At 39.6% G+C, this 13220-nt stretch overlaps 1 long non-coding RNA gene across 2 annotated transcripts in view; it reads left to right on the forward strand.

Annotated features, from left to right (window-relative positions):
- LOC131277567 (uncharacterized) overlaps positions 1-13220 on the forward strand; it is an 89020-nt gene that overhangs the window by 21730 nt on the left and 54070 nt on the right. The window contains exon 3 of one of the 2 annotated variants that reach the window (XR_009184716.1): positions 7217-7549. The exons of the other annotated variant lie outside the window; for it this stretch is intronic. This is a non-coding gene — a long non-coding RNA (uncharacterized lncRNA). Of the gene's footprint in view, positions 1-7216; positions 7550-13220 lie in introns of those variants that run through there. 2 annotated transcript variants of the gene reach the window in all.

The following is a 13220-nucleotide window of genomic DNA, read 5'->3' on the forward strand; positions in this document are numbered from 1 at the left end:
TATTAAATGAATTTTTCTTTCTAGAGGTTATTTATAAAACAGTACTTTAACTAGAGTAAGAACAAGTATTAACCAGAATCCTTGAGGACCATGTGTGTGCCTGGTGATAGGTATAAAGCCATATGGTTGTAATATTGTAGTCCAGATAGAAATGACCCTGAACCTATTGGATTATGAACCTTTTGAATATATATAGACTTTCATAGATCATTGATTTTGAAAATCTGTAGACATGTATAGAGAATGACTAAATTTTGGCAACATGGAAATATTTCTCCAGAGAGGAGTACATGTAAAAGGAACATTCAGTGGTCAGATGGAGAAAGAAAATAGACCAAAAAAAAGGTGTGGGAGAGGTAATGAATTGAGTGAAGACCCTTTTGGAAGAGTGGTGGAAGTACAGAATCTGAAAATATCAGGAAGAAAGCATCCGTACTTTAAAACATTTCATAAAACATGTAGAAAAGAAACAGATTTGTGTTGTTGGAAAGCTATTTTCAGTCTCAATTCTGTCTATAAAATTTTTTTAATCGTATGGAAACCAAGAGAAAAAAACACTGTTATTTTCAAGTATCAAAGTAATATAGGGAGAAAAGGAGTAAGTGCAGAGTAATCCACAACAAAGGAATGAAAGCTCTTTGTCATGATCTATATTATGTACGGAAATATGCTTTCTGAAAAGTAGATAACAGGCATTAAGAAAATGAAATACATGATAAGATATAAATTTTAAAAACTCAAAAAGTGAATGAGAAGAAATAAGAAAAATGGAAATACAGTTCAAAATTGAAGTATAATCTCTAAGAAATAGGGTGACAAGATAATGCTTAAGTAGATAAAGTGAAGAGATGAAAGGGCTGAAATATTAAATGGAGAATGTTCAAGATTAAAGAAAAACACTAAGAAGTTGAGGAATGGTTCCGATGATCCACTAGCTGAACCCTGGGTGCCTGAAGCAGGAAGTGAGTGGGGCCATCCCCAGTCCAGAGGCCTTGGGTGGGGCCTGCACATGGGCAGTGCTGGAAGCTGCCCCGGCCCTCCCTCCCATGATGCTCAGCTCCAGGCTGCAGGCCTTGGCAGGTGGTGTCCAGGCTCCTTCAGCCCGGCCTTTGGTGATGGCTGTGGCTGCTCAGGTGCTAGGCAGCCTTGAGCTCTGTACCCTGGGGATGTTTGCAGGAGGTGTTAGTCCTGTGCACTGGGGAGGGTGCAGACCTATGCTGAGTTTCTTATCCTTTAATACTGGACCTCCTGCTGCTGGAGCCAGAGGTGGTGCATTTGTCTTCGTGGACCTGGGGGACTCCAGATCACTGATTTGTCAATTAAAGTAAGTCCATGAACTGGATTTCCACAGAGCCATTAAATGGATGGATGAGCTCCAGGATGACTGTGTGCTCCCCCTTGTTGAGGGCAGTCCTGGTTTATATCCTTTGTCCTGCCTTTTCATGTCACCCCCTCTCACTGAGTATCCTGATGTGACTTTATGTTACATGGTCATGCTATTAGGTCTATTTTGGACATTTCTTCAAAAAAGGTTGACTTAACTGAATAACATAAGTTAAGAACTTGCAAAATATAGGCTGTACAATGAGACACAGGCATATATACTTGTGCCCGGATGGCCTATCCAGGAAGGATATGTGTGAAATTGGTAAGTGGGTGTCTGGGCAGGGGTAGAACTGTGGGAACAGGAGCTGGATGAGAGGGAGGCTTACCTTTCACTGTGTAGCCTTTTCAACATTTGATTTTTATTAAAAATGAGTTTTTCCTAAAAAATACGTAATAATAAGATTCTGGGAAGAGATCATTACAGGCATTTGACATATGTCCTGTTTTGTAAATTTTCCTTCCAGGAGACCCCTAGTCAGCTGGACAATCCCAGACAATGGGACAAAATTTTGGTTTTATATTCAAGAGAAATATTGGTATGTGGTTTTCCATTCTTTTAATATCTTTTTCTGATTTTGCCATTGGGGTAATGCTGACCTCATTGAGTGAGTTAGGAAATGTTCTCTCTGCTTTGTTTTCTGAAAGAGATTGTGGAGAATTGGTTTCATTTTTCCTTAAATGTTTGGTAGAATTTGCTATTAAACTATCTGAACCAGGTCCTTTGTTTTTTGGAATGTTATTAATTATCAATTCAAATTTTTAATGGTTATAGGGCTATTCTGATGATGAATTTGTTCTTGTGAGTTTTGATAATTGCATCTCTCAGGAATTTTTGAGTCATTACATCTAAGTTATCAAATTATTGGACATAGAGATGTTCATAAGTATTGTTTGATTATTCTTTTTTTTTTTAAGATTTATTTATTTATTTCACTCCCTTCCTCCCCCACCCCAGTTGTCTGTTCTCTGTGTCTATTTGCTGCATCTTCTTTGTTCACTTCTGTTGTTGTCAGCAGCACAGGAATCTGTGTTTCTTTTTGTTGTGTTATCTTGCTGCATCAGCTCTCCGTGTGTGTGGCACCATTCCTAGGCAGGCTGCACTTTCTTTTGTGCTGGGTGGTTCTCCTTACAGGGCACACTCCTTGTGCATGGGGCTCCCCTATGTGGGGGACACCCCTGCATGGGTGGCACTCCTTGCATGCATCAGCACTGCACATGGGCCAGCTGCACATGGGTCAAGGAGGCCTGGGGTTTGAACCGTGGACCTCCCATGTGGTAGGCAGATGCCCTAACCACTGGGCCAAGTCCACCACCCTGATTATCCTTTTAATGTCTGTGGAAGCAGTAGTGATGACCTCTTCCATTCCTGGTATTGGTAATTTTTATCTTCTCTATTTTATGTTTGGTTAGCCTAGCCAGAGGTTTATCAGTTTGATTAAATCTTTTCAAACAACAAACTAAGACTTTAGCTTGGGCATACATCTTCATTTCTATGTGATTAATGTGCAGGAGTGCACTTGCTTGGCCATATGATAAGTATATGTTTAGTTTTATAAGAAACTGCTAACTAGTTTTTAGAATGACTGTACCATTTTACATTCCCTTATGCAATGTATGAGAGATTTTTTTTCTTTATTCTCACCAGCATTTGGTATTGTCACCTTATGTTTCAGTTGTTTTAATAGCATGTAGTTATATATCATAATGGTGTAGTTTGCATTTCTCTAATGGCTAATTATATCCAGCATCTTTTCCTGTACTTATTTCCCATCCATTTATCTACTATGGTGAAATGTTTGTTCATGTACATTGCCCATTTTCTAATAGGATTGTTTCTTTTTTATTTTTTCTTATTTCCCCTCCCCCCTTGCACTTGCTTGCTGTCTGCTCTCTGTGTCCATTCGCTGTGCAATCTTCTGTGTTTGGTTTTTTGGTTTTTGGTTTTTTTTGCTTGTCTTCCTCCTTTGTTGTGTCACCTTGCTGAATCAGCTCTCTGCAGCATGTGCGGGCTGGGCAGCGATCCGCAGCCTGTGGGTGAGCCTGCCTTCACAAGGAGACCCTGGAGATGGGAGCCCAACTGATTGAGCCACAGCCACTTCCCTGGTGTAGGAAAAATAAAAGCACCCAAGAGCACCCTGTGCACAGCCAACAAGGCATAGCTTATCAGTTGCCAACACGCTGTCTCTAAGGCAACCACACAGCTAAACAAAATAACCGCTGACCATGAGGTCAGACAGAATGGCAACCAGGCCCTGTCCAGCTACACCACGTCTTCTTCCTCCTCTCTGAGCCCCTCTGCCTTTGTTTGATCCCCACCAATCAGGCAGTATGGCATGAAAAAGCTCAGCCTACGTGATCAACCTAACCGTCCCCCCTAGCTTACCCCTTTCCTTGTTTGGGCATATATTCACCCCCACCAATCTAATACCACCTAGCCCCCTTCCCTATTGCCCTGAACTATAAATTGCTGTTTCTATGTAATAAAGTTAGACTTGGTCCAGAACCCTCTCTGGAGTGTGCATAGTCTCCGTATCCATCCTCACTCCCCTGGGGCCAACTAGTTTGAGCCCACTGGCCTGAGGGACACCTCAGTCTGGTAAAAAACAGTAGCAGTGTCACTCTGTGACACCCTGGATTGTTTTTTCATGGTTGAATTTTGAGAATTTTGGAAATTCTTTTAATTTATTCTAGATACCTGTGTGTTTTTTTTAATTTTTATTTTCTTGGTATTAAGCCCAGGGGTTGAACCCAGGACCTCATAAGTGGGAAGCCAGTGCTCTACCACTAAGCCACATGGGCTCCCCTAAAAATTTTTTGTTTGCTTGTTTTTTGTTTTTGTTTATTTTAGCAAATACTTGGATCTGAACCCAGAACTTCTCTTGTGGGAAGCAAGTGCTGAACTGCTTGAGCCATAGCCACTCCCAATATTGTAGATACCTATTCCAGATATCAGTTTCAGATAGTCTAGGTATGTGTTCTTTCTTTGTCATAGTTAAGTTTGCAAATATTATTCCCTGTCTGTAGTTTGCCTTTATACTTTCTTTTTTTCAGATCTGTAGTTTTAAAATTTTGGTGAAGAGCCATGTATCATTTTTATTTTTTATGGATTTCATTCAATGCACTCTCTCTTCAGAATCTGTTTCTCTGTTTTCAAATATCAAATAGTTTTGATGATACCCCAGTCTTTCTCTTGCCTAACATCACAACTCCGTTGATACCTCTGCTTAAATGTCACAATTTGTAAAAGCATTTTGTTTTCTTTATTTTTAAAGGAGCTTTAGATGCCATAGATATTCCATCAAAAATATAGTGGAATCCCATATACCCTACTCCCTCCCCCTAACACAGTTTTCCCCATGAACATCATCCTTCATTAGTGTGGTCCATTTGTTTCATGGGATGAGCACATATTGAAGCATTGCTGTTAAGCATGGTCTATAGTTTGCATGATGTTTCACACTTTGCACAGCACATTTTTATATGTTTTGAGAAAATGTAGAATGACTTGTCTCTGTTATTGCAGTATGCAAAATTATTCCAGTGTTTGAAAAATGCCCCATGTTATACCTATTTTTCCCTCTCCCTCCCCTCAGAACCTGTGTCCACTGCCTTTATTTATATCAATGTTACAAGTTCTTACATTATTAGAATAATAATAGTCTACTTTCATGCATAGTTGCATTCCTCCTGTTTGTTCATTCCTCTGCCCTTTGGAGTTGGGATTGTGTCACTTTCTTACCCCACAGTAATCCAGCAACAGCTACTTCAAATATGTGTAAAACCCGACCACCTGGTTTCCCTAACTGCTGCTGCTCTGTCTAATCCACCATATCACTTGCCTGGACTACTGTGGTAGCTCCCTAACTGGTCTGCCTTTGACCTGCTTGCCACTGTGGTCCATTCTTACCTAGCAGCCAGAATGATCCTGTTAAAACCTCAGGCAAGTCTTGGCCCTTGTTTTTCTTTACTGAAACCCCCATGCCTTCCCAGCTTACAGTAAAAAGCAAGAGTATTACACTGGACTACGAGAACCTCCACAATGTGTGCCCCAAATTTTAAAAGCAGTTTTATTGAGATATAGTTACATACCATATAATCTATCCAAAGTGTACTTTAGTATAATTAGGGATGTGTGCATTCCTCACCACAATCAAGTTTAGGACATTTTCATCTCTCCTAGAAGGAAAGCCCTATACTCCTTAGAAGTCACCTCCCAGTCCCTCTGCCATTCCCCAGCCCTACATAACCACTAATTTCATTCCATCTCTATAGACTTATCTTTACATATGTATTAATGAAATCATAGAATATGTGGTACTTTGTGTCTAGTTTCTTTCACTTAGCTTAATGCTTTTTTAAATTACTGCAATTTTTTCAAAATGGGGGAAGTTGTATGTTTACAGAAAATTCATGTAAAAAAAGTGTTCCTGTGTATACCTCTATTGTTAACTCTGCATTAATGTGTCAGCTTTGTGAGGATTGATGAATGAATATAAGATATTACTGATAACTATAATCCTTAGTTTACATTAGGTGTATATTTTCCATCTACCTTCCTATTATTAACAATGTTTAATAATGCCATACATTTGTTGTAATTCATGAAAGAACAATCTTATATTTGTACTATTAACCTCAGTCCATCATCCATAACAGTTTTCACTTCATTAAACAATCCCATCTTTAGGCTTCTAGCTTTCCTTCTACTAATGTACATGATCTTAAACAAATTCTCTCAATCACATAGACAAACATATAATTCACAGTAAGGTCCTGCCATCACCACTATCCATTCCCAAACATTTACAATCAACCTAAACAGAAATTCTGCACAATTTAAATATCAGCTCTCCATTCTCTACCCCCATTCTATCCCTTGGTAACATATTCTAGATTCTAATTCTGTGAGTTTCGTTCTTATCCTTAGTTCATATCAGTGAGATCATACAATATTTGTCCTTTTGTGTCTGGCTTATTTTACCAAACTTAATGTCCTGATGGTTCATCCATGTTGATGCATGTATCAGGACTTCATTCTTTCTTACAGCTGAATAATATTCCATCATATGTATTTACCACATTTTGTTTATCTATTCATCTTCTGGTACTTATTTGACTTCCACCTTTTCTTTATTGTGCTCTGAACACTGGCATACAAATACCTGAGTCCTTGCTTTCAATCCTTTTGGATATATATCCAGAAGTGGGATTGCCAGTTCATATGGTAATTTTAGGTTAATTTTTGAGTTACTGCCAAGCTGTTTTCCACAGCCAGTGCATTATTTTATATTCCTACCAACAGTGTACAAGGTTTCCTATTTATATGCATCCTTACCAGTACTTGCTATTTTCCAATTTTAAAAATAATAGCCTTTTGAATGGGTGTGAAGGATAGCTCATCATGCTTTTGATGTGCCTTTCCCTAATGGCTAGTGGACTTGAGAACATTTTCATATGCTTATTTACCATTTGTATATCTTCTTTATAGAAATGTCTATTTAAATACTTTGCCCATTTTTAATGGGCTTATTTGCCATGCCCACCTCCCTTGGAGCTCATGCAGTGATCAAGCTCTGTCTTCCTTCTCCACTTGTCACTGCCTATTTCCTTGATGTGGAAATAGCCCCTCACCACTTGGATGCTTTCTCCTCCTCTTTCGATCCCCAGCTCCAGTCTTGTCTTTTCTGACTTTGGTAACTTTTTTTTTTTTGAGGTACCAGGACTGGGCATTGAACCTGGGACCTTGTATGTGGGAAGATGGCACTGAACCACTGAGCCACATAGGCTCCTTTGAGTTGGTTTATTCATTTCTTTCCTTGTTTGTTTTTAGGAGGCACCAGGAACCAAACCTTGGACATCCTATGTGAGCAGCAGGTTGAACTTCATCAACTCACAGCATCTTTCTTACCTGCTCTGTTACCACTGACCACTCTTCTTCAAGTTGTATTTGCTGATTCTTTATCTCTTGTTCCCTGGACTATAAGTCACTCCCATAAGGTTTAATTCATCTCTCCTTGCCCTGTCCCTAGCACAGGGTCACCTAAACTGTCACCATGCACTCACTGTTTATTTAATAGAGTATAAAGAGTGGAGACAGTGGCTCTTTCCACCATCTCTATGACGACTCTCCTGGCTGGGGAGGTAGTTTCAGACCATAATATTTGCAGCCCTTGGATGTAGTTGAAGCTCAACCGTGGGTTTTGAGGGAAGCCCAACTTGGATGGAATTGTGACTCTGTGAAGTCATCTCCACAGTGGTTTAGCCTAAAGTCAGACTTCCCTGTACTTACATCCTGACATGTACTTGGTGGGTCACTTCAGGAGAAGTACTTTGAGATCTTTGTACCTATCCCTCATCTGTAAAATGGTGATTTAAAAAAATACCTAATTTTTAGACCTTGTTTTATAATTGAAATCTAATTTTAGCTTGCCTGACTATAAAAATATATTTTTAATGTAATATTATTACAAAGTCAAAAAAAAAAAAAAAGAATACAATGGAAAAAAAATTTATTAAAGTATACCACTCATACATAAGCATACATAAACAATAAATGTATAATAATAGTGAATTTACAAAACAAACATATACAGCATCATACAGGACTCTCATACCTCACCCTACCACCAATACCTTGAACTGTTGTTAAACATTTTTAACTAATGATTAAAGAGCATTGTCACAATATTACTACTAACCAAAGTATTTTCCCCCAACCCACCCTATTATTATCTTTATATCATTTATATGTGATCATTCATAATAAGTATGGTAAAAATTCTGAACTTAGAAAGCAAACATGCATACCATCATGCAGGGGTCCCATATACCACTACCAATACCTTGCATTTTCATGAGATGTTTCTTACAAATTATGAAAGATTTTTGTCAAAATCTTATTGTCCTTATCTTACATTTGGTGTATTTTTCCTGCAACCCACCCTATTATTATTTTTTAAGTATATTTTTATGGCAGAAGTTGTAAACTTACAAAACAATCATGCACATGTACAGAATTCCCAAACAACACCCCTCTATCTGAACATTTGTTACAGACCAGATAATATCATCTGATTGTTACCATGACCATAGTGTACATTTGGCACACGTTTTCCATACTGCCCCATTATCAACACAGTACATCTTTGGCATAGATGCAAGAATATTATATCATCAATGCTAACGAGAGTCCATAGCTCCTTCCAGTTGTATTTTTCCCATGCTTCTCCACATTCCCACCACCTTACAGTAGTGATGTACATTTGCTTTAGCTAACAAAGACACTCTTGCATCTGTACCATCAAACACAATTCTCATCCACTTCTTGGTTTACTATGCTATTCAGTTCCTACATTATTCTTTAGCATTTTGTCAATTGGCATTTCATATCTAGAATGCCATTTTCAGCCACATCCCCATTTATAAACTAGCTTTTACTCACTATATGTTACCATCTACTCTATACATTTCCACACTTTTACAGCAAAACTAATTAAAACTTCTACATACATTAACCATCAGTAGTTCATCTCAGTCCTCCTCTTATCTTCTTTAAGAATCCACCATGTACCACCAAGTCTTGAAGATACTTTCCTACAATTTCTTTAGAAGTTTTATGCTTCTTGTTTTTATTTTTAGGTTTTTGCCCATTTTGAGTTAATTTTTGGATAAGGTGTGAGATAGGGGTCCTATTTCCTTCTTTTGGCTATGGATATCCAGTTCTTTCAGCACTATTTGTTGAATGGACTATTGTGCCTGAGCTGTGTGGGTTTGACAGGCTAGTCAAAATTGGCTTGACCATACCTGTGAGGGTCTATTTCTGAACCATCAAATTGATTCCATTGATCTATGTGTCTGTCTTTATGGCAGTACCATGCTTTTTTTAAACCACTATAGTTAGGAAATATGATTTAAAGTCTGGAGGTGAGAGTTTGCTTTTCCTTTTTAAGATGTTTCTGGCTATTCAGGATCCCTTACCCTTCCAAATAAATTTTATAATTGTGTTTTCAATTAAAAAAAATTCTGGTGGAATTTTCATCAGGCTTGCATTGAATCTGTATATCAATTTGAGTAGAATTGACATCTTAATGATATTTAGTCTTCCAATGCATGAGCATAGAATAGTCTTCCGGTTATTTAGAACTTTAAAAAAATTTTTTTTAACATTGAGTTGCAGTTTTTATGAATACAAGTACCTTACATCATTGGTTAAGTTTACATTATATTGGGCTTCAATTTTCAGGAAGTTTTGGATCACAGAGTGGTTCAACAATGGCAGCGGAGGAATACTGGTATAGGATACTATTGACAGGTGATATATGGCTGACAGGGAGCTATACAGGGCATATGTCCAGGGTGCATGGTAATGTTTGGATATACTCATAGTGGCAACAATTAAAAACTACAGCTGGGGGGGGTACTGGGTTCCTGGCTGGGGGTGCTCTGTCGTGGTCACTAGGGGAGCAGTGGCAGTCCCCCAGGTGCAACGGTAAGGACCAGGAAGAAATGAGGGTCCAACAGTGAGAGCATGACACTAATGACTATGCTTGTGAGCCTATCTGCCTGAAATAAGAACAAGGCCTAGAGCAGCACTGTGCCTGGGAATTTCCTCCTGACAGCCTTCATGTTACTCTAATGTGGCCAGTCTTGAAGCCAAACTCAGCATGTAAATGCAATGCCTTCCCCCCAGCATGGGACATGACACCTGGGGATGAGCCTCCCTGGCACCGAGGGATCACTATCAAGTACCACCTGATGATGCAACTGGAAAATGACCTTGAATTGAAGGTTCAATGTGGATCCAGCAGAATATCTCTATCTACATATAATAACATGACTTTAAAATGCTGTTTGACCTAATGTAAGGGTGAAATGGAAAGGAGAAATGAGTTTATATGGCTATGAGTCTCTAAAGAAGAGTCTGGAGGCTGTCAGAAGGATTGCCCTTATGCACAACTGAGCAGAATCTAAGAGACAGATGAAGTAGATACAACCCCAGGTATTGGTTCCTTTGAGGCCTAATGAGACCCACGGGCTATATGGTCATGGCAGATGGGGTTCACTGCCATGTCAGATGGCCCTTTTTGGAGCTGGTGTTTCTGTGTGATGAAACTGGATTCACATGGAATCTCTTTTCATTAGACTTTCATGCTACTTTACTGGAATTGTAGTTGGTGTTGGGGTTTAAGATATATTTAGGGGATTTGAATCTCTGGACTGACAATATGATAACCAGGCCCTGAGCCTCAACAGACTTCAGCTCCTACAATCTGATTTATTGGACTCACCTCACTCAGCTAAGATGGAGTTGAAGAAGGACAACCACCATGCCATGGCACCTAGAGTGCCTACAACTGAAAGCAGGAGGATTGCATCCAGTATCCATGTGGAATCTGCACCTCCTCTTGACATAGAGATGCCATGGACATAACCAATCCAAGGTCCACAGAGAAAAGGTGGCACTGGAGTGGAGTGGGAAAAGTGGACATGGTGGCTGATATGGGTATGGGGAATAGCAGGAAGAGATGAGATGTGGAGGCGCCTTTGGGACTTAGAGTTGCCCTGGATGGTGCTGCAGGGGCAATCACCAGACATTGTAAATCCTCCCAGGGCTCACTGGATGGAATGTGAGAGAATATGGGCCATAATGTGGACCATTGACCATGAGGTGCAGAGATGCCCAGAGATGTACTTACCAAATTCAATGGATGTATCATGATGATGGGAGTGAGTGTTAGTGGGGGGGGGGGGAGTGGTGGGGTGGGGGTGGTGGGGTTGAATGGGACCTCATATTGTTTTTTTTAATGTAATATTTTTACAAAATCAATAAAAATACACAAAAACTGAAAAAAATTTATTCTTGACTATTTGAATTTTATCTGCCATATTTTATTTTCACCATTCTTTTCCACTTTTACTTTTATTGATATAATCTTCATTTCTAGATTCTCTTCCAGGCCTCTCTCTCCTGTCTTTTCTTGTCAGGGTCTAGTACACCCTTTAGTATCTCCTGAAAATCTTGTCTCTTAGTTAGAAATTCTCTCCGTTTCTCTTTGTGAATATTCTAATCTCACCCTAAGTTTTGAAAGACAGTCTTGCTGGATATAAGATCCTTGGCTGGAAGTTTTTCTCTTGTAGTATCTTAAATATATCAGGCCACTGTCTTATTGCCTTCCTGGTTTCTGAAGAGAAATCAGCCCTTAATCTTATTGGATATCCCTGATATTATGCATTGCTTTTCTCTTGTTGTTTTCAGAATTCTCTTTGTCTTTGGCATCTAATATTCTGGTTAGTATGTGTCTCAGAGTTGATTTATTCGGAGTTTTTTGGATGGGAGTACAGTGTGCTTCTTGGACATGGATATCTATGTCCTTCAATAGGGTTGGGAAATTTTCTACCATTATTTCTTCAAATATTCCTTCTGCTCCTTTTCCCTTCTCTTCTCCTCTGGGTCACCCATGACATGTATGTTTGCACATCTTTTGCTGTCATTTAGTTTCCTGATTCCTTGTTCATTTTTTCCCATTTTTTATCTGTTCTTTTGTATGTTCACTTTCAGAGGCCATTTCTTCCAGCTCATCAATCCTTTCTTCTGCCTTCTCAAATCTGCTATTATATGATTCCAGTATTTTAAAATTTCATTTATTGCACCTTTCATTCTGAGATCTGCTTATTTGCCATGTATGCTTTCAAATTCTTCTTTGTTCTCCTTCAATGTCTTCTTAATATCCTTAATCTCTTTAGCCATCTCAGTGGATTTATTAATGAGATTTGTTTGAACTTCTATAATTAGTTGTCTCAACTCCTTTCTGTGATCTGGTGGGTTATCTTGTTCCTTTAACTGGGTCATATCTTCCTATTTCTTGGTGTGGATTATAATTTTTGTTGGTGTCTTGGCATCGGGAGTAGTAAAGTATTTATTCTGGGTGTAGTTTTTCTCTTTAGTTTATGGCTTTCTGCCCTTTCTCCTTTGCTGGTTGTGTAGTAGGAGCCAAGGATGTCGTTGGTGCTCTAAGCTGTGGAGGCTTAAGCTGCCCTCATTACTCAGGGACTGATGAAGCTTCTTTCAACTTTCTCCTTTGCCAGGGGTAGGGACAGAATCACAGCTGTGTGGAATAATTCAAGACATGCAGGCCTAGACCATAGTTGCCCAGAGAGACTGATGAAGCTTCACACCCCTTTCAATCCTGCCTGGGTCAGGGATGGAGCTGCAGGCGTGGGCAGCAATCTATGCATTGCAGGTCCAAGATGACCATGGTTGCCTTGGTAGACTTCTGATTATTCAGTCTGTGTCAGCTAAAGGTTCCTGCAGTTACATAGGCTGGTGCAGGAACCACTAGGTTCCTCCCTGCCAGAGGTGGGGCTGAAGCCTAGGATAGGACTGCTGCCTGATCTGAATGAAAGAAACTGGTCCCTATGGTCACCATGATTTTTGGTCAGCCTGGCTCCCCCTCCTACTGGGGGCAGAGTTAAAATGGTGACCACCAGCCTGTTTCTGACTTGGACAGGTTCATACTTTAGCTGTTCTTAGGGTTAGACTCTAACAAGCTGAATTTACTAATGAGTAGCTGAAATCAGTGGCCAACCATCTCTTCCTTCCCTGTTTTTGGGAAAATGGAGCTTCCATTTCCAGCCACAGGATAGCTCTTGGGGTGGCTTGTGCTGCTATAGTAGGATATTCAGTGGTGTCTTCAACTTGGCCGGTAATTTCCGAAGAGGCTAATGCAGGTCTCCCAACTTCCTCCCTGCTGAAGATGAGGCTGGGTCTATGCTAGAGCTGCAGTCTGATCTGGATGGAAAGGTGCTGGTCCCTACTAGCACTGGGATTTTTATTC

Source organism: Dasypus novemcinctus, unplaced genomic scaffold (assembly GCF_030445035.2).
Source record: "Dasypus novemcinctus isolate mDasNov1 unplaced genomic scaffold, mDasNov1.1.hap2 scaffold_151, whole genome shotgun sequence".
Classification (NCBI taxonomy): Eukaryota; Metazoa; Chordata; class Mammalia; order Cingulata; family Dasypodidae; genus Dasypus; species Dasypus novemcinctus.